Here is a 25,007-nt window from a genome sequence, read left to right as displayed (position 1 = left end):
CGATTTGATGAGGATCCGGTGCATTAGTGCTGGTATAGCACCTATTATAGTTCCACAAAATTTTTAACCATGGCGCGAGAGAGCGTACACTATCGCGAGCCTTGCGTAGTAGGTGCCTGTCGGGATGAGGCATTGCGGTCCCTTAGGTGTCCTACTCGGATAGCGTCATTTAAAGAATGAAGGTCGCACGACGTAAAAAAAAAAAAAAAGAGTGCAAACGAGACTCCAGAGGTCACCATCCTAGTACTACTCTCGCCCAAGCACGCTTAACTGCGGATTCTGATGGGATCCGGTGCATTAGTGCTGGTATGATCGCACCTATTATAGTTCGCACACACAATTTTGTTAACCATGCGGCGCGAGAGAGCGTAACACTATCCGCGAAGCCTTGCGGGTACCGTAGTGCCTGTCGAGGATGAGGCCATTGCGGCTCGCCCTTAGGTGTCCTACTCGGGATAGCGTCATTAAAGAATGAAGGTCGGCACGACGTTAAAAAAAAAAAAAAAGGTGCAACACGAGGACTTCCCAGAGGTCACCCATCCTAGTACTACTCTCGCCAAGCACGCTTAACTGCGGAGTTCTGATGGGATCCGGTGCATTAGTGCTGGTATGATCGCACCTATTATAGTTCGCACACACAATTTTGTTAACCATGCGGCGCGAGAGAGCGTAACACTATCGCGAAGCCTTGCGGGTACCGTAGGTGCCTGTCGAGGATGAGGCCATTGCGGCTCGCCCTTAGGTGTCCTACTCGGGATAGCGTCATTTAAAGAATGAAGGTCGGCACGACGTTAAAAAAAAAAAAAGAGGTGCAACACGAGGACTTCCCAGGAGGTCACCCATCCTAGTACTACTCTCACCCAAGCACGCTTAACTGCGGAGTTCTGATGGGATCCGGTGCATTAGTGCTGGTATGATCGCACCTATTATAGTTCGCACACACAATTTTGTTAACCATGCGGCGCGAGAGAGCGTAACACTATCCGCGAAGCTTGCGGGTACCGTAGGTGCTGTCGAGGATGAGGCCATTGCGGCTCGCCCTTAGGTGTCCTACTCGGGATAGCGTCATTTAAAGAATGAAGGTCGGCACGACGTTAAAAAAAAAAAAAAAGAGTGCAACACGAGGACTTCCAGAGTCCCATCCTAGTACTACTCTCGCCCAAGCACGCTTAACTGCGGAGTTCTGATGGGATCCGGTGCATTAGTGCTGGTATGATCGCACCTATTATAGTTCGCACACACAATTTTGTTAACCATGCGGCGCGAGAGAGCGTAACACTATCCGCGAAGCCTTGCGGGTACCGTAGGTGCCTGTCGAGGATGAGGCCATTGCGGCTCGCCCTTAGGTGTCCTACTCGGGATAGCGTCATTTAAAGAATGAAGGTCGGCACGACGTTAAAAAAAAAAAAAGAGGTGCAACACGAGGACTTCCAGGAGGTCACCCATCCTAGTACTACTCTCGCCAAGCACGCTTAACTGCGGAGTTCTGATGGGATCCGGTGCATTAGTGCTGGTATGATCGCACCTATTATAGTTCGCACACACAATTTTGTTAACCATGCGGCGCGAGAGAGCGTAACACTATCTGCGAAGCCTTGCGGGTACCGTAGGTGCCTGTCGAGGATGAGGCCATTGCGGCTCGCCCTTAGGTGTCCTACTCGGGATAGCGTCATTTAAAGAATGAAGGTCGGCACGACGTTAAAAAAAAAAAAAAGAGGTGCAACACGAGGACTTCCCGGAGGTCACCCATCCTAGTACTACTCTCGCCCAAGCACGCTTAACTGCGGAGTTCTGATGGGATCCGGTGCATTAGTGCTGGTATGATCGCACCTATTATAGTTCGCACACACAATTTTGTTAACCATGCGGCGCGAGAGAGCGTAACACTATCCGCGAAGCCTTGCGGGTACCGTAGGTGCCTGTCGAGGATGAGGCCATTGCGGCTCGCCCTTAGGTGTCCTACTCGGGATAGCGTCATTTAAAGAATGAAGGTCGGCACGACGTTAAAAAAAAAAAAAAAGAGGTGCAACACGAGGACTTCCCAGGAGGTCACCCATCCTAGTACTACTCTCGCCCAAGCACGCTTAACTGCGGAGTTCTGATGGGATCCGGTGCATTAGTGCTGGTATGATCGCACCTATTATAGTTCGCACACACAATTTTGTTAACCATGCGGCGCGAGAGAGCGTAACACTATCCGCGAAGCCTTGCGGGTACCGTAGGTGCCTGTCGAGGATGAGGCCATTGCGGCTCGCCCTTAGGTGTCCTACTCGGGATAGCGTCATTTAAAGAATGAAGGTCGGCACGACGTTAAAAAAAAAAAAAAAGAGGTGCAACACGAGGACTTCCCAGGAGGTCACCCATCCTAGTACTACTCTCGCCCAAGCACGCTTAACTGCGGAGTTCTGATGGGATCCGGTGCATTAGTGCTGGTATGATCGCACCTATTATAGTTCGCACACACAATTTTGTTAACCATGCGGCGCGAGAGAGCGTAACACTATCGCGAAGCCTTGCGGGTACCGTAGGTGCCTGTCGAGGATGAGGCCATTGCGGCTCGCCCTTAGGTGTCCTACTCGGGATAGCGTCATTTAAAGAATGAAGGTCGGCACGACGTTAAAAAAAAAAAAAAAGAGGTGCAACACGAGGACTTCCCAGGAGGTCACCCATCCTAGTACTACTCTCGCCCAAGCACGCTTAACTGCGGAGTTCTGATGGGATCCGGTGCATTAGTGCTGGTATGATCGCACCTATTATAGTTCGCACACACAATTTTGTTAACCATGCGGCGCGAGAGAGCGTAACACTATCCGCGAAGCCTTGCGGGTACCGTAGGTGCCTGTCGAGGATGAGGCCATTGCGGCTCGCCCTTAGGTGTCCTACTCGGGATAGCGTCATTTAAAGAATGAAGGTCGGCACGACGTTAAAAAAAAAAAAAAAAGGTGCAACACGAGGACTTCCCAGGAGGTCACCCATCCTAGTACTACTCTCGCCCAAGCACGCTTAACTGCGGAGTTCTGATGGGATCCGGTGCATTAGTGCTGGTATGATCGCACCTATTATAGTTCGCACACACAATTTTGTTAACCATGCGGCGCGAGAGAGCGTAACACTATCGCGAAGCCTTGCGGGTACCGTAGGTGCCTGTCGAGGATGAGGCCATTGCGGCTCGCCCTTAGGTGTCCTACTCGGGATAGCGTCATTTAAAGAATGAAGGTCGGCACGACGTTAAAAAAAAAAAAAAGAGGTGCAACACGAGGACTTCCCAGGAGGTCACCCATCCTAGTACTACTCTCGCCCAAGCACGCTTAACTGCGGAGTTCTGATGGGATCCGGTGCATTAGTGCTGGTATGATCGCACCTATTATAGTTCGCACACACAATTTTGTTAACCATGCGGCGCGAGAGAGCGTAACACTATCCGCGAAGCCTTGCGGGTACCGTAGGTGCCTGTCGAGGATGAGGCCATTGCGGCTCGCCCTTAGGTGTCCTACTCGGGATAGCGTCATTTAAAGAATGAAGGTCGGCACGACGTTAAAAAAAAAAAAAAGAGGTGCAACACGAGGACTTCCCAGGAGGTCACCCATCCTAGTACTACTCTCGCCCAAGCACGCTTAACTGCGGAGTTCTGATGGGATCCGGTGCATTAGTGCTGGTATGATCGCACCTATTATAGTTCGCACACACAATTTTGTTAACCATGCGGCGCGAGAGAGCGTAACACTATCGCGAAGCCTTGCGGGTACCGTAGGTGCCTGTCGAGGATGAGGCCATTGCGGCTCGCCCTTAGGTGTCCTACTCGGGATAGCGTCATTTAAAGAATGAAGGTCGGCACGACGTTAAAAAAAAAAAAAAAGAGGTGCAACACGAGGACTTCCCAGGAGGTCACCCATCCTAGTACTACTCTCGCCCAAGCACGCTTAACTGCGGAGTTCTGATGGGATCCGGTGCATTAGTGCTGGTATGATCGCACCTATTATAGTTCGCACACACAATTTTGTTAACCATGCGGCGCGAGAGAGCGTAACACTATCCGCGAAGCCTTGCGGGTACCGTAGGTGCCTGTCGAGGATGAGGCCATTGCGGCTCGCCCTTAGGTGTCCTACTCGGGATAGCGTCATTTAAAGAATGAAGGTCGGCACGACGTTAAAAAAAAAAAAAAGAGGTGCAACACGAGGACTTCCCAGGAGGTCACCCATCCTAGTACTACTCTCGCCCAAGCACGCTTAACTGCGGAGTTCTGATGGGATCCGGTGCATTAGTGCTGGTATGATCGCACCTATTATAGTTCGCACACACAATTTTGTTAACCATGCGGCGCGAGAGAGCGTAACACTATCCGCGAAGCCTTGCGGGTACCGTAGGTGCCTGTCGAGGATGAGGCCATTGCGGCTCGCCCTTAGGTGTCCTACTCGGGATAGCGTCATTTAAAGAATGAAGGTCGGCACGACGTTAAAAAAAAAAAAAAAGAGGTGCAACACGAGGACTTCCCAGGAGGTCACCCATCCTAGTACTACTCTCGCCCAAGCACGCTTAACTGCGGAGTTCTGATGGGATCCGGTGCATTAGTGCTGGTATGATCGCACCTATTATAGTTCGCACACACAATTTTGTTAACCATGCGGCGCGAGAGAGCGTAACACTATCCGCGAAGCCTTGCGGGTACCGTAGGTGCCTGTCGAGGATGAGGCCATTGCGGCTCGCCCTTAGGTGTCCTACTCGGGATAGCGTCATTTAAAGAATGAAGGTCGGCACGACGTTAAAAAAAAAAAAAAAAGAGGTGCAACACGAGGACTTCCCAGGAGGTCACCCATCCTAGTACTACTCTCGCCCAAGCACGCTTAACTGCGGAGTTCTGATGGGATCCGGTGCATTAGTGCTGGTATGATCGCACCTATTATAGTTCGCACACACAATTTTGTTAACCATGCGGCGCGAGAGAGCGTAACACTATCCGCGAAGCCTTGCGGGTACCGTAGGTGCCTGTCGAGGATGAGGCCATTGCGGCTCGCCCTTAGGTGTCCTACTCGGGATAGCGTCATTTAAAGAATGAAGGTCGGCACGACGTTAAAAAAAAAAAAAAGAGGTGCAACACGAGGACTTCCCAGGAGGTCACCCATCCTAGTACTACTCTCGCCCAAGCACGCTTAACTGCGGAGTTCTGATGGGATCCGGTGCATTAGTGCTGGTATGATCGCACCTATTATAGTTCGCACACACAATTTTGTTAACCATGCGGCGCGAGAGAGCGTAACACTATCCGCGAAGCCTTGCGGGTACCGTAGGTGCCTGTCGAGGATGAGGCCATTGCGGCTCGCCCTTAGGTGTCCTACTCGGGATAGCGTCATTTAAAGAATGAAGGTCGGCACGACGTTAAAAAAAAAAAAAAAAGAGGTGCAACACGAGGACTTCCCAGGAGGTCACCCATCCTAGTACTACTCTCGCCCAAGCACGCTTAACTGCGGAGTTCTGATGGGATCCGGTGCATTAGTGCTGGTATGATCGCACCTATTATAGTTCGCACACACAATTTTGTTAACCATGCGGCGCGAGAGAGCGTAACACTATCCGCGAAGCCTTGCGGGTACCGTAGGTGCCTGTCGAGGATGAGGCCATTGCGGCTCGCCCTTAGGTGTCCTACTCGGGATAGCGTCATTTAAAGAATGAAGGTCGGCACGACGTTAAAAAAAAAAAAAAGAGGTGCAACACGAGGACTTCCCAGGAGGTCACCCATCCTAGTACTACTCTCGCCCAAGCACGCTTAACTGCGGAGTTCTGATGGGATCCGGTGCATTAGTGCTGGTATGATCGCACCTATTATAGTTCGCACACACAATTTTGTTAACCATGCGGCGCGAGAGAGCGTAACACTATCCGCGAAGCCTTGCGGGTACCGTAGGTGCCTGTCGAGGATGAGGCCATTGCGGCTCGCCCTTAGGTGTCCTACTCGGGATAGCGTCATTTAAAGAATGAAGGTCGGCACGACGTTAAAAAAAAAAAAAAAGAGGTGCAACACGAGGACTTCCCAGGAGGTCACCCATCCTAGTACTACTCTCGCCCAAGCACGCTTAACTGCGGAGTTCTGATGGGATCCGGTGCATTAGTGCTGGTATGATCGCACCTATTATAGTTCGCACACACAATTTTGTTAACCATGCGGCGCGAGAGAGCGTAACACTATCCGCGAAGCCTTGCGGGTACCGTAGGTGCCTGTCGAGGATGAGGCCATTGCGGCTCGCCCTTAGGTGTCCTACTCGGGATAGCGTCATTTAAAGAATGAAGGTCGGCACGACGTTAAAAAAAAAAAAAAGAGGTGCAACACGAGGACTTCCCAGGAGGTCACCCATCCTAGTACTACTCTCGCCCAAGCACGCTTAACTGCGGAGTTCTGATGGGATCCGGTGCATTAGTGCTGGTATGACGCACCTATTATAGTTCGCACACACAATTTTGTTAACCATGCGGCGCGAGAGAGCGTAACACTATCCGCGAAGCCTTGCGGGTACCGTAGGTGCCTGTCGAGGATGAGGCCATTGCGGCTCGCCCTTAGGTGTCCTACTCGGGATAGCGTCATTTAAAGAATGAAGGTCGGCACGACGTTAAAAAAAAAAAAAAAGAGGTGCAACACGAGGACTTCCCAGGAGGTCACCCATCCTAGTACTACTCTCGCCCAAGCACGCTTAACTGCGGAGTTCTGATGGGATCCGGTGCATTAGTGCTGGTATGATCGCACCTATTATAGTTCGCACACACAATTTTGTTAACCATGCGGCGCGAGAGAGCGTAACACTATCCGCGAAGCCTTGCGGGTACCGTAGGTGCCTGTCGAGGATGAGGCCATTGCGGCTCGCCCTTAGGTGTCCTACTCGGGATAGCGTCATTTAAAGAATGAAGGTCGGCACGACGTTAAAAAAAAAAAAAAGAGGTGCAACACGAGGACTTCCCAGGAGGTCACCCATCCTAGTACTACTCTCGCCCAAGCACGCTTAACTGCGGAGTTCTGATGGGATCCGGTGCATTAGTGCTGGTATGATCGCACCTATTATAGTTCGCACACACAATTTTGTTAACCATGCGGCGCGAGAGAGCGTAACACTATCCGCGAAGCCTTGCGGGTACCGTAGGTGCCTGTCGAGGATGAGGCCATTGCGGCTCGCCCTTAGGTGTCCTACTCGGGATAGCGTCATTTAAAGAATGAAGGTCGGCACGACGTTAAAAAAAAAAAAAAAAAAGAGGTGCAACACGAGGACTTCCCAGGAGGTCACCCATCCTAGTACTACTCTCGCCCAAGCACGCTTAACTGCGGAGTTCTGATGGGATCCGGTGCATTAGTGCTGGTATGATCGCACCTATTATAGTTCGCACACACAATTTTGTTAACCATGCGGCGCGAGAGAGCGTAACACTATCCGCGAACCTTGCGGGTACCGTAGGTGCCTGTCGAGGATGAGGCCATTGCGGCTCGCCCTTAGGTGTCCTACTCGGGATAGCGTCATTTAAAGAATGAAGGTCGGCACGACGTTAAAAAAAAAAAAAAGAGGTGCAACACGAGGACTTCCCAGGAGGTCACCCATCCTAGTACTACTCTCGCCCAAGCACGCTTAACTGCGGAGTTCTGATGGGATCCGGTGCATTAGTGCTGGTATGATCGCACCTATTATAGTTCGCACACACAATTTTGTTAACCATGCGGCGCGAGAGAGCGTAACACTATCCGCGAAGCCTTGCGGGTACCGTAGGTCCTGTCGAGGATGAGGCCATTGCGGCTCGCCCTTAGGTGTCCTACTCGGGATAGCGTCATTTAAAGAATTAAGGTCGGCACGACGTTAAAAAAAAAAAAAAAGAGGTGCAACACGAGGACTTCCCAGGAGGTCACCCATCCTAGTACTACTCTCGCCCAAGCACGCTTAACTGCGGAGTTCTGATGGGATCCGGTGCATTACTGCTGGTATGATCGCACCTATTATAGTTCGCACACACAATTTTGTTAACCATGCGGCGCGAGAGAGCGTAACACTATCCTCGAAGCCTTGCGGGTACCGTAGGTGCCTGTCGAGGATGAGGCCATTGCGGCTCGCCCTTAGGTGTCCTACTCGGGATAGCGTCATTTAAAGAATGAAGGTCGGCACGACGTTAAAAAAAAAAAAAAAGAGGTGCAACACGAGGACTTCCCAGGAGGTCACCCATCCTAGTACTACTCTCGCCCAAGCACGCTTAACTGCGGAGTTCTGATGGGATCCGGTGCATTAGTGCTGGTATGATCGCACCTATTATAGTTCGCACACACAATTTTGTTAACCATGCGGCGCGAGAGAGCGTAACACTATCCGCGAAGCCTTGCGGGTACCGTAGGTGCCTGTCGAGGATGAGGCCATTGCGGCTCGCCCTTAGGTGTCCTACTCGGGATAGCGTCATTTAAAGAATGAAGGTCGGCACGACGTTAAAAAAAAAAAAAAAAAAAGAGGTGCAACACGAGGACTTCCCAGGAGGTCACCCATCCTAGTACTACTCTCGCCCAAGCACGCTTAACTGCGGAGTTCTGATGGGATCCGGTGCATTAGTGCTGGTATGATCGCACCTATTATAGTTCGCACACACAATTTTGTTAACCATGCGGCGCGAGAGAGCGTAACACTATCCGCGAACCTTGCGGGTACCGTAGGTGCCTGTCGAGGATGAGGCCATTGCGGCTCGCCCTTAGGTGTCCTACTCGGGATAGCGTCATTTAAAGAATGAAGGTCGGCACGACGTTAAAAAAAAAAAAGAGGTGCAACACGAGGACTTCCCAGGAGGTCACCCATCCTAGTACTACTCTCGCCCAAGCACGCTTAACTGCGGAGTTCTGATGGGATCCGGTGCATTAGTGCTGGTATGATCGCACCTATTATAGTTCGCACACACAATTTTGTTAACCATGCGGCGCGAGAGAGCGTAACACTATCCGCGAAGCCTTGCGGGTACCGTAGGTGCCTGTCGAGGATGAGGCCATTGCGGCTCGCCCTTAGGTGTCCTACTCGGGATAGCGTCATTTAAAGAATGAAGGTCGGCACGACGTTAAAAAAAAAAAAAGAGGTGCAACACGAGGACTTCCCAGGAGGTCACCCATCCTAGTACTACTCTCGCCCAAGCACGCTTAACTGCGGAGTTCTGATGGGATCCGGTGCATTATGCGGTATGATCGCACCTATTGTAGTTCGCACACACAATTTTGTTAACCATGCGGCGCGAGAGAGCGTAACACTATCCCGAAGCCTTGCGGGTACCGTAGGTGCCTGTCGAGGATGAGGCCATTGCGGCTCGCCCTTAGGTGTCCTACTCGGGATAGCGTCATTTAAAGAATGAAGGTCGGCACGACGTTAAAAAAAAAAAAAGAGGTGCAACACGAGGACTTCCCAGGAGGTCACCCATCCTAGTACTACTCTCGCCCAAGCACGCTTAACTGCGGAGTTCTGATGGGATCCGGTGCATTAGTGCTGGTATGACGCACCTATTATAGTTCGCACACACAATTTTGTTAACCATGCGGCGCGAGAGAACGTAACACTATCCGCGAAGCCTTGCGGGTACCGTAGGTACCTGTCGAGGATGAGGCCATTGCGGCTCGCCCTTAGGTGTCCTACTCGGGATAGCGTCATTTAAAGAATGAAGGTCGGCACGACGTTAAAAAAAAAAAAAGAGGTGCAACACGAGGACTTCCCAGGAGGTCACCCATCCTAATACTACTCTCGCCCAAGCACGCTTAACTGCGGAGTTCTGATGGGATCCGGTGCATTAGTGCTGGTATGATCGCACCTATTATAGTTCGCACATACAATTTTGTTAACCATGCGGCGCGAGAGAGTGTAACACTATCCGCGAAGCCTTGCGGGTACCGTAGGTGCCTGTCGAGGATGAGGCCATTGCGGCTCACCCTTAGGTGTCCTACTCGGGATAGCGTCATTTAAAGAATGAAGGTCGGTACGACGTTAAAAAAAAAAAAGAGGTGCAACACGAGGACTTCCCAGGAGGTCACCCATCCTAATACTACTCTCGCCCAAGCACGCTTAACTGCGGAGTTCTGATGGGATCCGGTGCATTAGTGCTGGTATGATCGCACCTATTATAGTTCGCACACACAATTTTGTTAACCATGCGGCGCGAGAGAGGTAACACTATCCGCGAAGCCTTGCGGGTACCGTAGGTGCCTGTCGAGGATGAGGCCATTGCGGCTCGCCCTTAGGTGTCCTACTCGGGATAGCGTCATTTAAAGAATGAAGGTCGGTACGACGTTAAAAAAAAAAAAGAGGTGCAACACGAGGACTTCCCAGGAGGTCACCCATCCTAGTTCTACTCTCGCCCAAGCATGCTTAACTGCGGAGTTCTGATGGGATCCGGTGCATTAGTGCTGGTATGATCGCACCTATTGTAGTTCGCACACACAATTTTGTTAACCATGCGGCGCGAGAGAGCGTAACACTATCCGCGAAGCCTTGCGGGTACCGTAGGTGCTTGTCGCGGATGAGGCCATTGCGGCTCGCCCTTAGGTGTCCTACTCGGGATAGCGTCATTTAAAGAATGAAGGTCGGCACGACGTTAAAAAAAAAAAAAAAAAAAGAGGTGCAACACGAGGGCTTCCCAGGAGGTCACCCATCCTAGTACTACTCTCGCCCAAGCACGCTTAACTCCGGAGTTCTGATGGGATCCGGTGCATTAGTGCTGGTATGATCGCACCTATTATAGTTCGCACACACAATTTTGTTAACCATGCGGCGCGAGAGAGCGTAACACTATCCGCGAAACCTTGCGAGTACCGTAGGTGCCTGTCGAGGATGAGGCCATTGCGGCTCGCCCTTAGGTGTCCTACTCGGGATAGCGTCATTTAAAGAATGAAGGTCGGCACGACGTTAAAAAAAAAAAAAGAGGTGCAACACGAGACTTCCCAGGAGGTCACCCATCCTAGTACTACTCTCGCCCAAGCATGCTTAACTGCGGAGTTCTGATGGGATCCGGTGCATTAGTGCTGGTATGATCGCACCTATTATAGTTCGCACACACAATTTTGTTAACCATGCGGCGCGAGAGAGCGTAACACTATCCGCGAAGCCTTGCGGGTACCGTAGGTGCCTGTCGAGGATCAGGCCATTGCGGCTCGCCCTTAGGTGTCCTACTCGGGATAGCGTCATTTAAAGAATTAAGGTCGGCACGACGTTAAAAAAAAAAAAAGAGGTGCAACACGAGGACTTCCCAGGAGGTCACCCATCCTAGTACTACTCTCGCCCAAGCACGCTTAACAGAGGAGTTCTGATGGGATCTGGTGCATTAGTGCTGGTATGATCGCACCTATTATAGTTCGCACACACAATTTTGTTAACCATGCGGCGCGAGTGAGCGTAACACTATCCGCGAGGCCTTGTGGGTACCGTAGGTGCCTGTCGAGGATGAGGCCATTGCGGCTCGCCCTTAGGTGTCCTACTCGGGATAGCGTCATTTAAAGAATGAAGGTCGGCACGACGTTAAAAAAAAAAAAAGGGTGCAACACGAGGACTTCCCAGGAGGTCACCCATCCTAGTACTACTCTCACCCAAGCACGCTTAACTGCGGAGATCTGATGGGATCCGATGCATTAGTGCTGGTATGATCGCACCTATTATAGTTCGCACACACAATTTTGTTAACCATGCGGCGCGAGAGAGCGTAACACTATCCGCGAAGCCTTGCGGGTACCGTAGGTGCCTGTCGAGGATGAGGCCATTGCGGCTCGCCCTTAGGTGTCCTACTCGGGATAGCGTTATTTAAAGAATGAAGGTCGGCACGACGTTAAAAAAAAAAAAAAAGGTGCAACACGAGGACTTCCCAGGAGGTCACCCATCCTAGTACTACTCTCGCCCAAGCACGCTTAACTGCGGAGTTCTGATGGGATCCCGTGCATTACTGCTGGTATGATCGCACCTATTGTAGTTCGCACACACAATTTTGTTAACCATGCGGCGCGAGAGAGCGTAACACTATCCGCGAAGCCTTGCGGGTACCGTAGGTGCCTGTCGAGGATGAGGCCATTGCGGCTCGCCCTTAGGTGTCCTACTCGGGATAGCGTCATTTAAAGAATGAAGGTCGGCACGACGTTAAAAAAAAAATGAGGTGCAACACGAGGACTTCCCAGGAGGTCACCCATCCTAGTACTACTCTCGCCCAAGCACGCTTAACTGCGGAGTTCTGATGGGATCCCGTGCATTACTGCTGGTATGATCGCACCTATTGTAGTTCGCACACACAATTTTGTTAACCATGCGGCGCGAGAGAGCGTAACACTATCCGCGAAGCCTTGCGGGTACCGTAGGTGCCTGTCGAGGATGAGGCCATTGCGGCTCGCCCTTAGGTGTCCTACTCGGGATAGCGTCATTTAAAGAATGAAGGTCGGCACGACGTTAAAAAAAAAAATGAGGTGCAACACGAGGACTTCCCAGGAGGTCACCCATCCTAGTACTACTCTCGCCCAAGCACGCTTAACTGCGGAGTTCTGATGGGATCCGGTGCATTAGTGCTGGTATGATCGCACCTATTATAGTTCGCACACACAATTCTGTTAACCATGCGGCGCGAGAGAACGTAACACTATCCGCGAAGCCTTGCGGGTACCGTAGGTGCCTGTCGAGGATGAGGCCATTGCGGCTCGCCCTTAGGTGTCCTACTCGGGATAGCGTCATTTAAAGAATGAAGGTCGGCACGACGTTAAAAAAAAAAAAAAAAGAGGTGCAACACGAGGACTTCCCAGGAGGTCACCCATCCTAGTACTACTATCGCCGAAGCACGCTTAACTGCGGAGTTCTGATGGGATCCGTGATGCCAAGGCATCTTAGGCTAGTTTCACTAGCATTTTTCTGTTAGTTTTAGTTGTTTTATGCATTTTCTTGAGCTTAAAGTAACCAAGAATGGTTAAATGAATAACAAAGCAATGAACCATCCAAACAGTATGATTTTGATGCAAATTCCATGAGTTTTAGTTATATTACTTGAATGCTATGAATGGAAGATTTCTCATGAAATTTTGCAAGACTTTGATGCAGTTTTTTGGTTGATTTCAGGGAAGAAGAGGCTAGACAAGGAAGCAACAAAATCAATAAAGGAAGCTTGAATACCACATGTGGAGTTTAAGTTCCAGTTTAAGCTTAAACTGGAACTTATACTGCCAAGCCATATAATGCTGGGAACTATCAGTGGCGTTTAAGCTCCAGTTTAAGCTTAAACTGGAGCTTAAACGCCAAAATCATGAAAGCTGAGAAAAGCTGAAAGTGGCGTTTAACCTCCAGTTTAACCTTAAACTGGAAGTTAAACGCCAGAAATGAGAAATGCACCAGGGAGCATTCCCACGTTTAAGCTCCAGTTTAAGCTTAAACTGGAGCTTAAACGTGTTCGACCATTCCACACTCCGGGGTTGCTTTCTTCCATTTCCACGTTTAAGCTTCAGTTTAACCTTAAACTGAAGCTTAAACGTGTTCGACTACTTTACCCTCCAGGGTTGCTTTCTTCCATTTCCACGTTTAAGCTTTAGTTTAACCTTAAACTGAAGCTTAAACGTGTTCGACTACTTTACCCTCCAGGATTGCTTTCTTCCATTTCCACGTTTAAGCTTCAGTTTAACCTTAAACTGAAGCTTAAACTGCAACTTAAACGCCACTATTTGAAAAGGTTTCTGGGCCAAAGATATTGCAGTTTAAGTTAGCATTTGAGCACAAACATTAACTTAAACGTACTCTGGTATGAAACCCAATTGAATATCATGGTTTATGGGATTGGGCCTGAAGAATTGATGAGTCTGGAATTTCAATTTGTTGAGTCATGTGTCATTACTTGATTATCACTAAGTTGGCTCAATGAATGTTCCAGAATTGGATCAGCAGCCTCATCAGGATTATGGATCATAAACCCAAAGCAAAAGGAAATCAGGGAAAGGCCTCAAAGCCCAAGAAACACAACAGAAGCTCAATTTAGAAAGTGTATAAATAGGATAGAATTTAAGTTAGTAGAGGACTTTTGGGGGGGATCATTTTTGGAGTTTTCATACTTTTTGTAATTGAATTCAGAGCTATGACTCACTAAACCCCTTTCATTGGGTTAGGGAGCTCTATTGTAATTCAATGAATCAATAATAGTTTTTATCTTCTTCTTCAATCTTTTCTCTTGAATTTTATTAGAAAGCTTCTCGATCTAATTCCATTGGTTAGTTGTCTTGGAAAGAAACTATCCATAATTGGAATCATTCGGAACCTTGGGAAAGGAATGGAGGATTCATGCTAGAGAAGCTTTCTCACAGTGAATTGGATTGGGGTTTGGATGGATATTGTGACATGTAATCCTACCAAATTGTGGTTCATGAAACTGTGTGGTATAATCAGTGATCGAGCACCATCTCTTCTTATGAACATTTAAACCAAGGGATTGGGAATTTGTTTGTTTTTAGAGAGAATTGGTGAGCCAAGGGATTGGGATCCAATCATATAAGATTGCCAAGCAAAATTCAATGAATGCATTGGTTGAGGAAGGGATAAAAAATGTTTTGATTCGGAGATCTCAATATCTCCTGAACCCCAATGAATTCCCCATTTCTGATCTACCACTTTCTCTTTACATTCTGCAATTAAATTCATGCAATCACCCCGATCCCTTTTTAATTTCAGCAATTTAGCTTCTCGCTCTTTAATTCATGCAATTTAACATTCCGCAAATCTCATCTAAATCTTGATTCCGCTCAACTAGAACACACTTCTAATCCGAATTGCTCACTCAACCAATCCTTGTGGGATTCGACCTCACTCTATTGTGAGTTTTTACTTGACGATAACCGGTGTACTTGCCGGAAGGAATTTTTGCCGATCGTGCAATTTCCTAAAATCGTAGCATCAAGTTTATGGCGCCGTTGCCGGGGATTGGTTTTCGATTGACAATTCTCAAATTGGAAGTTAACTAGATTGAGCATTTTTCTTGTTTTGTTAATTCAGTTCAAGTTACTTGTTGAATTTTAATTTCTGCACTCTGTTACTTGCTTTCTTTCTTTATGCCTTTAAATTCAAGCAACTAACTCACTGACTCACTAACTATTTGAATTAATTCCTCAACTGCTCTAACCATACTCTTCCATTAACCAAGAGTATTTCACTTGTTTGTTGCCTGTGCTGTGTTCTTGTATGACAGGTAGGAGAGGAGAGACATCAAATCCTCCATATACTGAACCAGAGAGGACCCTTCATAAACTTAGAAGGGAAGCAAGAAGGAAAAGAGTACTGGGAGAAGAAGAATCTGAAGGAGAATCTGAGGACAATTTTGAGGAAGCTCTAGATCTCAACATGGATAGAGAAGTTCACAACCATGAGAGAGCTGAGGGAAACAATGCCATTCCCGAGAGGAGGGTTCTTGGTTCATACATAAACCCAACCTCTGGGAATTGTGGTAGTAGCATTCAGAAACCACCCATTCAGGCCAACAATTTTGAACTCAAACCACAGCTAATATCACTGGTGGAGGATCATTGTTCATTTGGTGGGAGTGCTAATGAAGATCCAAACCAACATCTCACAAAATTCCTGAGAATTTGCGACACTGTGAAGTCCAATGGAGTCCAGGAAGATGCCTATAAACTGCTCTTGTTCCCATTTTCACTTAGGGACAAGGCAGCTAAGTGGCTGGAATCATTCCCAAGGGGGAGCCTAACAACCTGGGATGAGGTGGAAAGCAAGTTTCTGGCACGTTTCTACCCCCCACAAAAGGTCAATAGGCTTCGATCTGAGGTTCAGACTTTTAGACAACAAAATGGTGAAACTCTCTACGAGGCATGGGAGAGGTTCAAGGATTTGACAAGGAAATGCCCACCAGACATGTTCCATGACTGGGTGCAATTGCATATTTTCTATGATGGACTTTCTTATGAATCAAGGAAGGCTGTAGACCATTCATCAGGAGGTTCATTGAACAGGAAAAAGACTGTGGAAGAAGCCATTGAAGTGATTGAGACAGTGGCTGAGAATGAGTACTACTATGCTTCAGAGAGACACAACACTAAGGGAGTCATGGAGCTGAACCATGTTGATACAATTCTATCCCAAAACAAGGTGTTTGCCAAGCAACTAGCAGAGCTCACCAGGAAATTAGAAACAAATCAAGTGGCTGCAATACACACACAAGATCAAGAGGAAGTAAGCACTGAAGGAGGTGATTGGGAAGAGGCCAACTATGTGGGTAATCAACAAAGGCAACCATATGATCCACATTCCAACACTTACAACCCAGGCTGGAAAAACCACCCAAACTTTGGGTGGGGAAACCAGCAAACCCAACCACAAAACCACAAACCTTACAACCCCAACCAACATAACAATTCCACATACCAAAACTCCAACCAAAGATCATACCAAGCCACACAAAACACTTACTCCCAACCACCATATCATGGCCAAAATAATCAACCTGCCCAACCTAATCTGAACCAACAATTTCAAGATCAATTAAACAGGATAGAAGGAATGCTTGCAAACATGGGTCAGGACATAAGTGAGTTGAAAAGCTTTAGGGATGATGTGAGATCTACCTTAAGGAACCATGGTGAAAAACTCAAGAGGATGGAGTCTCGGGTAGGAGAGCTATCTCAACAGGCCCCCAAGTCAACTGCAGTGTTCCCTAGTGACACAGAAAAGAATCCTAAAGGGGAACAAAAGGGAGTGAGATGGGAAGAATGCAAGGCCATCACCATATTGAAGGAAGTCTCAGAAGAAGAAGGAATCAGACCCTCAGAACAGGAGCCAGAAATCTTGAAGGAAGGTGTGGAAGAAGCTAAGCAGGAAAGTGAAACTGAGCAAGCCAAGGAACTGCAAAATAAAGGCATGCTGGAAACATACCAACCAAAAGCACCATTTCCTCAGAGGTTAGGAGGAGGTGAAAAAGGGAAAACATATTCAAGGTTTTTAGAGACATTTAAGTCTCTCCATATCAATATTCCCTTTCTTGAGATTCTTCAGCAGATGCCTACACATATCAAGTATTTGAAGAAATTGCTGAGCAAGAAAAGAGTTTTGAAGGGAGGACAAACTGTAATAATGAACAAAGAATGCAGTGCCCTCATCAAGAAGGACATAGTCTCTAAGAAAACAGACCCAGGAAGTTTTCATATCCCCTGCATCATAGGGGAAACAAAAATTGACAGAGGATTCTGTGATCTAGGAGCTAGCATAAATGTGATGCCTCTGACTCTTATGAAGAGGCTACAACTGAATGAGGTGAGATCCACTGATGTAATCATACAACTTGCTGACAAAACTCAAAAGCAAGCTGAAGGGGTAGTTGAGAATGTGCTGGTGAAAGTGAGGAATTATTTCTTCCCCACAGACTTTGTCATTTTGGACATGGAGGAAAGCTACTTACACCCTATCATTCTGGGAAGGCCATTTCTAGCCACTGCTAGAGCATTCATAGATATAGAACAAGGAGAGCTAATTTTGAGAGTACATGATGAACAGCTCATTTTCTATGTTTTCAAACCTGCATCTGAGCCTGAACCAGAACCTGAAAAGCCTAAGGATGATAGTAGCCATCTGTGTTTGGAGGAAAGCAATCCAGCAGCTGAAACTCTGAAACAGTCCTTGGAAGGCAAACAAGAATTGCAAGAGTTAAAGCCACAAGAATCAATAGAAACAGATCAGAAGGACCCTCCTGGCATAAGGGTCAATGAAGAAATCCTCAAGAGAGAGGGAAGAATTGTAAAGAAATTGCCAAGAGGGTGGAGAAACAAGAAAATTCCCACTGAAGGTTTCTCTCCGGGAGATAAAGTGATCTCAAGTCATTATCTGCCAATCCCACCTGGCCTCAAACCCATTCCTTCCCAGCTCCCTCAAGTGTTCACAATCAGAAAAGTTCTTTCTATGGAACATTTGGAAATCATGAAGGAATCAAATGGGGACGTTTTCATAGTGAGAGGAGAAGACATCAAGCACTACAATCCACCCTAACAAGGGACAACCGTCAAGCTAGTGACGTTAAAGAAGCGCTTCATGGGAGGCAACCCATGTTTTAGTATCCTTATTCTTTATTGTTTTGCTTTGCATCTAATAAAGCATGGTTTCTTATGCATGAACTTGAATCCTCAGGACAACTGTTGATAAGGTGCACTAAACATTGCATGTAAAATACAATTGGTCTCTAAGTTTGGTGTGCCTGAAGGCACCCCAAATCTTATTCAAATTGTATTCAATCTTTCATTCAAGGTGCACAACCAAACATTAAGTTTGGTGTTCCTCTTTGAACACAGTTAATGAAAAGCAAGAAGTTCCTCCGGATTTAGAAATTCATGACAAGTATACCATTTGCATGTTTTAATACTTTGATTTCAATTACTTTAGGTAGTAAAATTGTTTAGGATCAAAGAGCCAAAGTGACTATGATTTATTAGAATTATGCACATTCATTAAGGACAACCAACATGGATTTCATGTCATCAGGAGACATTACCAAACACTAAGTTTGGTGTCCAGTAATAAGTGTGCATACATACAAGGGTCACGGCTATAAGCTCATGAAGTCAATCGTTGATTTACAATTCAAAAAGAATGAAAAACATGTGCAAGTACTATTCATTATTCACATGGACCGAAAAAAAATGATAGCAAAGTTGTTTGTTTGTGCAGGTACAAAAGGAAGGATAAGAATGGATGAAAAAGACAAAGGAAGTACAAGTGGTCAAAAAGAGGCAAGAAGCAAGAAGAAGCAGGACCCCAAGAATCAAGAAGAACCAAGCAACAAATGAGAGGTGGTCTTGTTCCTTAATAATCAAATAATAGTTTGTGAATTGTCTTTATGAGCTTTCTTTCATTTTAAGTCATTTAAGTTTTATGTGAAATTTCTAGTATGTTTGTCTGTTTACTGCTTTGAATAAAGTGAATGCCTAGATGTTTGGATATAACTTCACCTTCTTAAACAAATGCTTGCCATGCTTGTTCTGTTTCCAAAAATAAAAGAAAAGTTTGAACAAAAGTAACTGGGCTCAATTAGTGACAAATCAAGTAGAATTAAGTGGTGGTATGCATGCTTGATTGTTTAGTCAGATCACTGGAAATTGAGTGTAGAATTATCATTTTTGTGTAGAAGTTTGAATACTGTCTATGGATCTTGATGAATAAATGTCTTTGGCCATGAAAAAGAAAGAAAAAGAAGAAGAAAAAGCCACTGAAAAAGGGCAACCAAAAAGCAAAAAAATTGAGAAAATAAGCTAGGCACCAATGGTTTGAACTTCTGAGACAAATGCCTGTGGTGTTTATGTATTAAGGATATGCTTGGATGAATAGGTTCTGAGGAGTGTTTCAACACTTGGTAACTTGGGTTAACTAACCCGGGATTATCAACCAAAAGTCCATTATCAAGAGCAACCTAAATACAAAACATTTAGTCACACAAAGAGGTGCTGGGCACCAATGTCTCAAGAAGAAATGTGAACTAAAATGCCTGTAGTGGATATGTGTAGTGCACTGATAAGAAAAAGAAAATGCCAAAGGCTTGTGCAACACATGACACTGAGCAAACAAGGAGCAAAGGAGCTCTAAGAAAAAGAAAAACAAAGAAGGGAAAAGTGCCAAGGACATAAGAATAACAAGAGGCCATAGCAGTGTTTGATGGATGCAATGAAAAAGTGATAATCTTACCTGATAAGAATGAAAAAGTGATGCTGCAACTTTCTGCATAAAACCATTCTGATGAACTTCAAGTGCTTACTAATATAGCCAATGTAATTGCTTTCTGTTTCATAGTTTCTTCTCAAATAACTCAGGACTTGCTTAGGGACAAGCAAGTATTATAGAGGATTCCATATTTTCTTTTTTTCTTCTCTTTCATATGAGCAGGAGCAAAGACAAAAGCATTCTTGTTGAGGCTGACCCTGAACCTGAAAGGACCTTGAAGCGAAAGCTAAGAGAAGCTAAGGCACAACTCTCTATAGAGGACCTAACAGAAATCTTCAAAGAAGAAGAACCCATGGCAGCCAAAAACAACAACAATACCAACAATGCAAGGAAGGTGCTGGGTGACTTTACTGCACCTACTCCCGACTTCTATGGGAGAAGCATCTCTATCCCTGCCATTGGAGCAAACAACTTTGAGCTTAAGCCTCAATTAGTTTCTCTAATGCAACAGAATTGCAAGTTTCATGGACTTCCATTGGAAGATCCTCATCAGTTTTTAGCTGAATTCTTGCAAATCTGTGACACTGTCAAGACTAATGGGGTTGACCCTGAGGTCTACAGACTTATGCTATTCCCTTTTGCTGTAAGAGACAGAGCTAGGATATGGTTGGACTCACAACCTAAAGAAAGTCTGAACGCTTGGGAAAAGCTAGTCAATGCCTTCTTGGCAAAGTTCTTTCCACCTCAAAAATTGAGTAAGCTTAGAGTGGAAGTCCAAACCTTCAGACAGAAGGAAGGAGAATCCCTCTATGAAGCTTGGGAAAGATACAAACAATTAATCAGAAAGTGTTCCTCTGACATGCTTTCTGAATGGAGCATCATAGGTATTTTCTATGATGGTCTGTCTGAACTGTCCAAGATGTCATTGGATAGCTCTGCTAGAGGATCTCTTCATCTAAAGAAGACGCCTACAGAAGCTCAAGAACTAATTGAAATGGTTGCAAATAACCAATTCATGTACACTTCTGAAAGGAATCCTGTGAACAATGGGACAAATCAGAAGAAAGGAGTTCTTGAGATTGATACTCTGAATGCCATATTGGCTCAGAACAAAATATTGACTCAGCAAGTCAATTTGATTTTTCAAAGTCTGTCTGGAATGCAAAATGCACCAGGCAGTACTAAGGATGCTTCATCTGAAGAAGAAGCTTATGATCCTGATAACCCTTCAATGGAAGAGGTGAATTACATGGGAGAACCCTATGGAAACACTTATAATTCTTCATGGAGAAATCATCCAAATCTCTCATGGAAGGATCAACAGAGACCTCAACAAGGTTTCAACAACAATAATGGTGGAAGAAACAGGTTTAGCAATGGCAAGCCTTTTCCATCATCTTCTCAGCAACAGACAGAGAGTTCTAAGCAGAACCACTCTGACTTAGCAACCATGGTCTCTGATCTCATCAAAACCACTCAAAGTTTCATGACTGAAACAAGGTCCTCCATTAGAAACTTGGAGGCACAAGTGGGTCAGCTGAGTAAGAAAATTACTGAACTCCCTCCTAGCACTCTTCCAAGCAATACAGAAGAAAATCCAAAAGGAGAGTGCAAGGCCATCAACAAGGTCGAATTTGGAGAGGAGGAAGAGGCAGTGAACGCTACTGAGGAAGACCTCAATGGACGTCCACTGGCCTCCAATAAGTTTCCTAATGAGGAACCATGGGAATCTGAGGCTCACACTGAGACCATAGAGATTCCATTGGATTTACTTCTGCCATTCATGAGCTCTGATGAGTATTCTTCCTCTGAAGAGGACGAATATGTCATTGAAGAGCAAGTTGCTAAATACCTTGGAGCAATCATGAAGCTAAATGACAAGTTATTTGGTAATGAGACTTGGGAGGATGAACCCCCTTTGCTCACCAAAGAACTGGATGACTTGTCTAGGCAGAACTTACCTCAAAAGAGGCAAGATCCTGGGAAGTTTTCAATACCTTGTATCATAAGCACCATGACCTTTAAGAAGGCTCTGTGTGACCTAGGGTCAAGCATAAACCTCATGCCTCTCTCTGTAATGGAGAAGTTAGGAATCTTTGAGGTGCAAGCTGCAAAGATCTCACTAGAGATGGCAGACAATTCAAGAAAACAAGCTTATGGACTTGTAGAGGATGTTCTGGTAAAAGTTGAAGACCATTACATCCCTGTTGATTTCATAGTCCTAGAGACTGGGAAGTGCATGGATGAATCCATCATCCTTGGTAGACCCTTCCTAGCCACAGCAAAGGCTGTGATTGATGTGGACAGAGGAGAATTGATCATTCAAGTGAATAGAGAATCCTTTGTGTTTAAGGCTCAAGGATATCCCTCTGTAAACATGGAGTGGAAGCATGAAGAGCTTCTCTCAAAACAGAGTCAAACAGAGCCCCCACAGTCAAACTCTAAGTTTGGTGTTGGGAGGCCACAACCAACTTCTAAGTTTGGTGTTGAACCCCCACATTCAAACTCTAAGTTTGGTGTTGGGAGGTTCCAACATTGCTCTAAGCATCTGTGAGGCTCCATGAGAGCCCTCTGTCAAGCTACTGACATTAAAGAAGCGCTTGTTGGGAGGCTGATGCAATTGCATATTTGTTATATTAGCTAGTTAGTTTAGTTGGTTTTAGCTTAAATCTCACTCATTTTCTCTAAATAAACAAGTCTTTTTATGAGTTCTATCTTCATGCATGAGAATACCAAGGAACATGTGATTCTAGCCAAATTCATGCAAATGATTTAAGGAATGCATATATGAATGAGTATGAATGAATCTCATGAAATTTATTGCATGAATTGGTAAGACTTTGAAGCTATTTCCCTTGTTGATGATAGGTGATGAAACAAGAAAGCATGGAAGCAAGAATGATGCAAGCTGGGAAAGAAGAAGTTGGCGTTGCCAACTTGGAGATAGTGTGCGTTTTTATGGACAACGCCAGGATGCCTTGGAAGCAAAGTTGGCGTTGCCAACTTGAGGAATGTGGTGCGTTGTTGAAGGCAACGCCAGGCAGCCCTGGAGAAGCAAATCTGGGCGTTGCCAACTCTAGAAGGGCGTTGCCAACGCCACACACAAGCAAGCTTGGCCCTGGAGGAAGAGAAGCTGGCGTTGCCAACTCTAGAAGGGCGTTGCCAACGCCACACACAAGCAAGCTTGGCCCTGGAGGAAGAGAACTGGCGTTGCCAACTCTAGAAGGGCGTTGCCAACGCCACACAAGCAATTTTGGCACCAAGTTTTGGAGCTCAACCACGTTGCCAACGCCACTATTATTGGCGTGTTTCAAGGCAACGCCAGGAAGCAAATATGGCACCAAGTTTTGGAGCTCAACCACGTTGCCAACGCCACTATCATTGGCGTGTTTCAAGGCAACGCCAGAAAGCAACAAATGGAGCTTTGAAGAGGAGCTCGAGGGCGTTGCCAACGCCAGGAACCATAGGCGTGTCCCTAGGCAACGCCACACAAGCAAACTTGGCCCAGGAAAATGAGATGCACGTTGCCAACTCCAAGTTATGAAGGCGTGTTCCTTGGCAACGTAGCAAGCAATTTTGGCACCAAAAGGAGAGCTCGAGCACGTTGTTGAGCTAGGAAGCATTGGCGTGTTTGGCAACAACGCCAGGAAAGGTTACTTGGCTAGGCACCATGTCTTGGGTGCCAACCAAGTTGCTAACGCCAATCAAGGCACCATTCACGTTGCTAACGCCAGGGAGAGGCACCATTCACGTTGCCAACGCCCATCAGCCGCACCAACCACGTTGCCAACGCCCATGAGTTGCACCATGCACGTTGCCAACGCCCATAAGCCTTGCCATGCACGTTGCCAACGCCAGGAAGCAAACATGGAGCCTTGAGAAAGGCTCGAGCACGTTGCCAACGTGCTGAAGAGAAGGAGTGTTCATCAATAACGCCAGGAAATTGTGATGCACGTTGCTAACTTGGAATATAGGGGCGTTATCCACAACAACTCCAACAAGACAGCCTGACCATGTCCCCTTCAATGGAAGATATCTTGAGCTACAGAGATCCAAATTGAGTGCTTTCAGTTGCGTTGGAAAGCTAACATTCAGAGCTTTCCAACCATATATGATGGTCTATGGTGGAGCACAAAATTGAAGCCAAACCAGAGTCACCTTTAGGCCCTAAAAACAAGAACATGAAGTTGAATTCAAGAAGGCTAGAGATGAGCCTTGGAGGTGGGCACGAGCACGTTGCCAACGTGCTAGAAAGGGGGCGTGTTTTGCAACAACGCCAGCCCCAAGCCCCTGCCTTGGGAGGCTAGGCACGAGCACGTTGCCAACTTGGAGAAGAAGGTGCGTTTTTGGCAACAACTTGGCAGCTTGACCTTACCTTCTTTGAGGAAGCATAACTTGAGCTAGGAAAGTCCAAATGAGGTGATTCCAGTGGCATTGAAAAATAGACATCAAGAGCTTTCCAATGATGTATAATAGTTCATATTGAGGCAGAAGGTTGACACTCAAATTCTGGGCTACATTTAGCATGAAAGTAGAGCCAAGAAGAGGAAAAGCAAGTTGTTAGCAACAACTTGGGCTAGCAACGCCCAAATCTCATACTTTACCTCCAGGAAAATGTCATGCACGTTGCCAACGTGCATTAAGCCTGGAGTTATTGCCAATAACGCCCCTCAATGGGCCAGAATGGTTGCCAACTTGCTCTGCTTCCCCTATTCATCACAAAGGCCAAAACTTCTTCAATTGAACCAAGAATGCAACAATGAGAAAGCCCACATTGCTAACCCAAATTGAAGATCTCTGAAGAAGTTTTGGGAGTAGTATAAATAGAGGAGATTGGTGTACTTGAAAGGACTGTTTACACACTTTTTGACACTTAGAACTTTTTCATACTTTTAGCACTTTACTTGTTAGCACTTCCGGGAGGATACCCGGAGAGCACTTTTCTTCTTAGAACTTCTCTTCTTCATTTTCTTAATCTTTAAGCATTTCATTATTCTTCTTCATCTTTCTTAGCAATTTAGTTTAATTTTCCTTTATGTCAATTGTTGTTGAATTTGGAGCAATGACTCACTAAACCCCACTTTCATTAGGGGGAGGAGCTCTGTTTGTTGGAATGAATTGGTGAACCCATCTTCTCCTTCTCAATTCTAGTGGTTGATCTAAAGAGGGAACTCTTGCTCTTCAAAGATTCAACCACCATCGAGAGAGGGGTTAATCTATATGAATTATGTGGTGAATTTGAGGAATGAGCCACATAATTCAGTTTAGAGTTCATCCTTTCATGATTTCCTTAATCAACACACCTTGGTTAGTATGTGAGATGTAACTCTCCTTGGTTGAGATTAAGGGAATTGTGTGGCTGGATTAACATTG

The 25,007-nt window shown here is 46.3% G+C and overlaps 41 non-coding genes and 1 pseudogene across 41 annotated transcripts; all 42 read right to left on the bottom strand.

Moving 5' to 3' along the window:
• Positions 1–208: 208 nt before the first annotated feature.
• Positions 209–320, bottom strand: LOC112699530 (5S ribosomal RNA; annotated as a pseudogene).
• Positions 321–504: 184 nt separating this feature from the next.
• LOC112699149 (5S ribosomal RNA) lies at positions 505–621 on the bottom strand. Its single transcript, XR_003152267.1, has one exon. It is a non-coding gene; the product is annotated as a 5S ribosomal RNA (ribosomal RNA).
• A 185-nt stretch (positions 622–806) lies between these two features.
• LOC112698609 (5S ribosomal RNA) lies at positions 807–925 on the bottom strand. Its single transcript, XR_003151756.1, has one exon. It is a non-coding gene; the product is annotated as a 5S ribosomal RNA (ribosomal RNA).
• Positions 926–1,110: 185 nt separating this feature from the next.
• On the bottom strand, positions 1,111–1,224 carry LOC112699354 (5S ribosomal RNA). The gene has a single exon (XR_003152430.1). It is a non-coding gene; the product is annotated as a 5S ribosomal RNA (ribosomal RNA).
• Positions 1,225–1,410: 186 nt separating this feature from the next.
• Positions 1,411–1,527, bottom strand: LOC112699134 (5S ribosomal RNA). The gene has a single exon (XR_003152253.1). It is a non-coding gene; the product is annotated as a 5S ribosomal RNA (ribosomal RNA).
• Positions 1,528–1,714: 187 nt separating this feature from the next.
• On the bottom strand, positions 1,715–1,832 carry LOC112698797 (5S ribosomal RNA). The gene has a single exon (XR_003151934.1). It is a non-coding gene; the product is annotated as a 5S ribosomal RNA (ribosomal RNA).
• A 188-nt stretch (positions 1,833–2,020) lies between these two features.
• LOC112700815 (5S ribosomal RNA) lies at positions 2,021–2,139 on the bottom strand. Its single transcript, XR_003153704.1, has one exon. It is a non-coding gene; the product is annotated as a 5S ribosomal RNA (ribosomal RNA).
• A 188-nt stretch (positions 2,140–2,327) lies between these two features.
• On the bottom strand, positions 2,328–2,446 carry LOC112700814 (5S ribosomal RNA). The gene has a single exon (XR_003153703.1). It is a non-coding gene; the product is annotated as a 5S ribosomal RNA (ribosomal RNA).
• A 187-nt stretch (positions 2,447–2,633) lies between these two features.
• LOC112700813 (5S ribosomal RNA) lies at positions 2,634–2,752 on the bottom strand. Its single transcript, XR_003153702.1, has one exon. It is a non-coding gene; the product is annotated as a 5S ribosomal RNA (ribosomal RNA).
• Positions 2,753–2,939: 187 nt separating this feature from the next.
• Positions 2,940–3,058, bottom strand: LOC112698492 (5S ribosomal RNA). Its single transcript, XR_003151644.1, has one exon. It is a non-coding gene; the product is annotated as a 5S ribosomal RNA (ribosomal RNA).
• Positions 3,059–3,244: 186 nt separating this feature from the next.
• On the bottom strand, positions 3,245–3,363 carry LOC112700812 (5S ribosomal RNA). The gene has a single exon (XR_003153701.1). It is a non-coding gene; the product is annotated as a 5S ribosomal RNA (ribosomal RNA).
• Positions 3,364–3,550: 187 nt separating this feature from the next.
• On the bottom strand, positions 3,551–3,669 carry LOC112700811 (5S ribosomal RNA). The gene has a single exon (XR_003153700.1). It is a non-coding gene; the product is annotated as a 5S ribosomal RNA (ribosomal RNA).
• A 187-nt stretch (positions 3,670–3,856) lies between these two features.
• LOC112700810 (5S ribosomal RNA) lies at positions 3,857–3,975 on the bottom strand. The gene has a single exon (XR_003153699.1). It is a non-coding gene; the product is annotated as a 5S ribosomal RNA (ribosomal RNA).
• A 187-nt stretch (positions 3,976–4,162) lies between these two features.
• LOC112700809 (5S ribosomal RNA) lies at positions 4,163–4,281 on the bottom strand. Its single transcript, XR_003153698.1, has one exon. It is a non-coding gene; the product is annotated as a 5S ribosomal RNA (ribosomal RNA).
• Positions 4,282–4,469: 188 nt separating this feature from the next.
• Positions 4,470–4,588, bottom strand: LOC112700808 (5S ribosomal RNA). The gene has a single exon (XR_003153697.1). It is a non-coding gene; the product is annotated as a 5S ribosomal RNA (ribosomal RNA).
• Positions 4,589–4,777: 189 nt separating this feature from the next.
• LOC112700807 (5S ribosomal RNA) lies at positions 4,778–4,896 on the bottom strand. Its single transcript, XR_003153696.1, has one exon. It is a non-coding gene; the product is annotated as a 5S ribosomal RNA (ribosomal RNA).
• Positions 4,897–5,083: 187 nt separating this feature from the next.
• LOC112700806 (5S ribosomal RNA) lies at positions 5,084–5,202 on the bottom strand. Its single transcript, XR_003153695.1, has one exon. It is a non-coding gene; the product is annotated as a 5S ribosomal RNA (ribosomal RNA).
• A 189-nt stretch (positions 5,203–5,391) lies between these two features.
• Positions 5,392–5,510, bottom strand: LOC112700804 (5S ribosomal RNA). The gene has a single exon (XR_003153693.1). It is a non-coding gene; the product is annotated as a 5S ribosomal RNA (ribosomal RNA).
• Positions 5,511–5,697: 187 nt separating this feature from the next.
• LOC112700803 (5S ribosomal RNA) lies at positions 5,698–5,816 on the bottom strand. Its single transcript, XR_003153692.1, has one exon. It is a non-coding gene; the product is annotated as a 5S ribosomal RNA (ribosomal RNA).
• Positions 5,817–6,004: 188 nt separating this feature from the next.
• Positions 6,005–6,123, bottom strand: LOC112700802 (5S ribosomal RNA). The gene has a single exon (XR_003153691.1). It is a non-coding gene; the product is annotated as a 5S ribosomal RNA (ribosomal RNA).
• A 187-nt stretch (positions 6,124–6,310) lies between these two features.
• LOC112698841 (5S ribosomal RNA) lies at positions 6,311–6,428 on the bottom strand. The gene has a single exon (XR_003151975.1). It is a non-coding gene; the product is annotated as a 5S ribosomal RNA (ribosomal RNA).
• A 188-nt stretch (positions 6,429–6,616) lies between these two features.
• On the bottom strand, positions 6,617–6,735 carry LOC112700801 (5S ribosomal RNA). The gene has a single exon (XR_003153690.1). It is a non-coding gene; the product is annotated as a 5S ribosomal RNA (ribosomal RNA).
• Positions 6,736–6,922: 187 nt separating this feature from the next.
• On the bottom strand, positions 6,923–7,041 carry LOC112700800 (5S ribosomal RNA). The gene has a single exon (XR_003153689.1). It is a non-coding gene; the product is annotated as a 5S ribosomal RNA (ribosomal RNA).
• Positions 7,042–7,232: 191 nt separating this feature from the next.
• On the bottom strand, positions 7,233–7,351 carry LOC112700798 (5S ribosomal RNA). The gene has a single exon (XR_003153688.1). It is a non-coding gene; the product is annotated as a 5S ribosomal RNA (ribosomal RNA).
• Positions 7,352–7,537: 186 nt separating this feature from the next.
• On the bottom strand, positions 7,538–7,656 carry LOC112700797 (5S ribosomal RNA). The gene has a single exon (XR_003153687.1). It is a non-coding gene; the product is annotated as a 5S ribosomal RNA (ribosomal RNA).
• Positions 7,657–7,843: 187 nt separating this feature from the next.
• LOC112698627 (5S ribosomal RNA) lies at positions 7,844–7,962 on the bottom strand. The gene has a single exon (XR_003151773.1). It is a non-coding gene; the product is annotated as a 5S ribosomal RNA (ribosomal RNA).
• Positions 7,963–8,150: 188 nt separating this feature from the next.
• LOC112700796 (5S ribosomal RNA) lies at positions 8,151–8,269 on the bottom strand. The gene has a single exon (XR_003153686.1). It is a non-coding gene; the product is annotated as a 5S ribosomal RNA (ribosomal RNA).
• Positions 8,270–8,461: 192 nt separating this feature from the next.
• LOC112700795 (5S ribosomal RNA) lies at positions 8,462–8,580 on the bottom strand. The gene has a single exon (XR_003153685.1). It is a non-coding gene; the product is annotated as a 5S ribosomal RNA (ribosomal RNA).
• A 184-nt stretch (positions 8,581–8,764) lies between these two features.
• On the bottom strand, positions 8,765–8,883 carry LOC112700794 (5S ribosomal RNA). Its single transcript, XR_003153684.1, has one exon. It is a non-coding gene; the product is annotated as a 5S ribosomal RNA (ribosomal RNA).
• A 186-nt stretch (positions 8,884–9,069) lies between these two features.
• LOC112699163 (5S ribosomal RNA) lies at positions 9,070–9,186 on the bottom strand. The gene has a single exon (XR_003152280.1). It is a non-coding gene; the product is annotated as a 5S ribosomal RNA (ribosomal RNA).
• A 185-nt stretch (positions 9,187–9,371) lies between these two features.
• Positions 9,372–9,489, bottom strand: LOC112698840 (5S ribosomal RNA). The gene has a single exon (XR_003151974.1). It is a non-coding gene; the product is annotated as a 5S ribosomal RNA (ribosomal RNA).
• A 186-nt stretch (positions 9,490–9,675) lies between these two features.
• LOC112698606 (5S ribosomal RNA) lies at positions 9,676–9,794 on the bottom strand. The gene has a single exon (XR_003151753.1). It is a non-coding gene; the product is annotated as a 5S ribosomal RNA (ribosomal RNA).
• A 185-nt stretch (positions 9,795–9,979) lies between these two features.
• Positions 9,980–10,098, bottom strand: LOC112698604 (5S ribosomal RNA). Its single transcript, XR_003151752.1, has one exon. It is a non-coding gene; the product is annotated as a 5S ribosomal RNA (ribosomal RNA).
• A 184-nt stretch (positions 10,099–10,282) lies between these two features.
• LOC112698974 (5S ribosomal RNA) lies at positions 10,283–10,401 on the bottom strand. Its single transcript, XR_003152101.1, has one exon. It is a non-coding gene; the product is annotated as a 5S ribosomal RNA (ribosomal RNA).
• Positions 10,402–10,593: 192 nt separating this feature from the next.
• LOC112698544 (5S ribosomal RNA) lies at positions 10,594–10,712 on the bottom strand. Its single transcript, XR_003151695.1, has one exon. It is a non-coding gene; the product is annotated as a 5S ribosomal RNA (ribosomal RNA).
• Positions 10,713–10,898: 186 nt separating this feature from the next.
• LOC112698687 (5S ribosomal RNA) lies at positions 10,899–11,016 on the bottom strand. The gene has a single exon (XR_003151831.1). It is a non-coding gene; the product is annotated as a 5S ribosomal RNA (ribosomal RNA).
• A 186-nt stretch (positions 11,017–11,202) lies between these two features.
• LOC112698992 (5S ribosomal RNA) lies at positions 11,203–11,321 on the bottom strand. The gene has a single exon (XR_003152118.1). It is a non-coding gene; the product is annotated as a 5S ribosomal RNA (ribosomal RNA).
• A 185-nt stretch (positions 11,322–11,506) lies between these two features.
• On the bottom strand, positions 11,507–11,625 carry LOC112698965 (5S ribosomal RNA). Its single transcript, XR_003152092.1, has one exon. It is a non-coding gene; the product is annotated as a 5S ribosomal RNA (ribosomal RNA).
• Positions 11,626–11,811: 186 nt separating this feature from the next.
• On the bottom strand, positions 11,812–11,930 carry LOC112698861 (5S ribosomal RNA). Its single transcript, XR_003151994.1, has one exon. It is a non-coding gene; the product is annotated as a 5S ribosomal RNA (ribosomal RNA).
• Positions 11,931–12,114: 184 nt separating this feature from the next.
• Positions 12,115–12,233, bottom strand: LOC112698829 (5S ribosomal RNA). The gene has a single exon (XR_003151964.1). It is a non-coding gene; the product is annotated as a 5S ribosomal RNA (ribosomal RNA).
• Positions 12,234–12,418: 185 nt separating this feature from the next.
• Positions 12,419–12,537, bottom strand: LOC112700792 (5S ribosomal RNA). Its single transcript, XR_003153682.1, has one exon. It is a non-coding gene; the product is annotated as a 5S ribosomal RNA (ribosomal RNA).
• A 3,209-nt stretch (positions 12,538–15,746) lies between these two features.
• On the bottom strand, positions 15,747–15,850 carry LOC112699583 (small nucleolar RNA R71). Its single transcript, XR_003152529.1, has one exon. It is a non-coding gene; the product is annotated as a small nucleolar RNA R71 (small nucleolar RNA).
• Between the last annotated feature and the right edge of the window lie 9,157 nt (positions 15,851–25,007).

The sequence above is a fragment of the Arachis hypogaea genome, chromosome 6 (genome assembly GCF_003086295.3).
Source record: "Arachis hypogaea cultivar Tifrunner chromosome 6, arahy.Tifrunner.gnm2.J5K5, whole genome shotgun sequence".
NCBI classification, from domain to species: Eukaryota; Viridiplantae; Streptophyta; class Magnoliopsida; order Fabales; family Fabaceae; genus Arachis; species Arachis hypogaea.
Note: the sequence above shows the minus strand (reverse complement) of the source record. Positions and strands in the feature narration are given on the sequence as shown.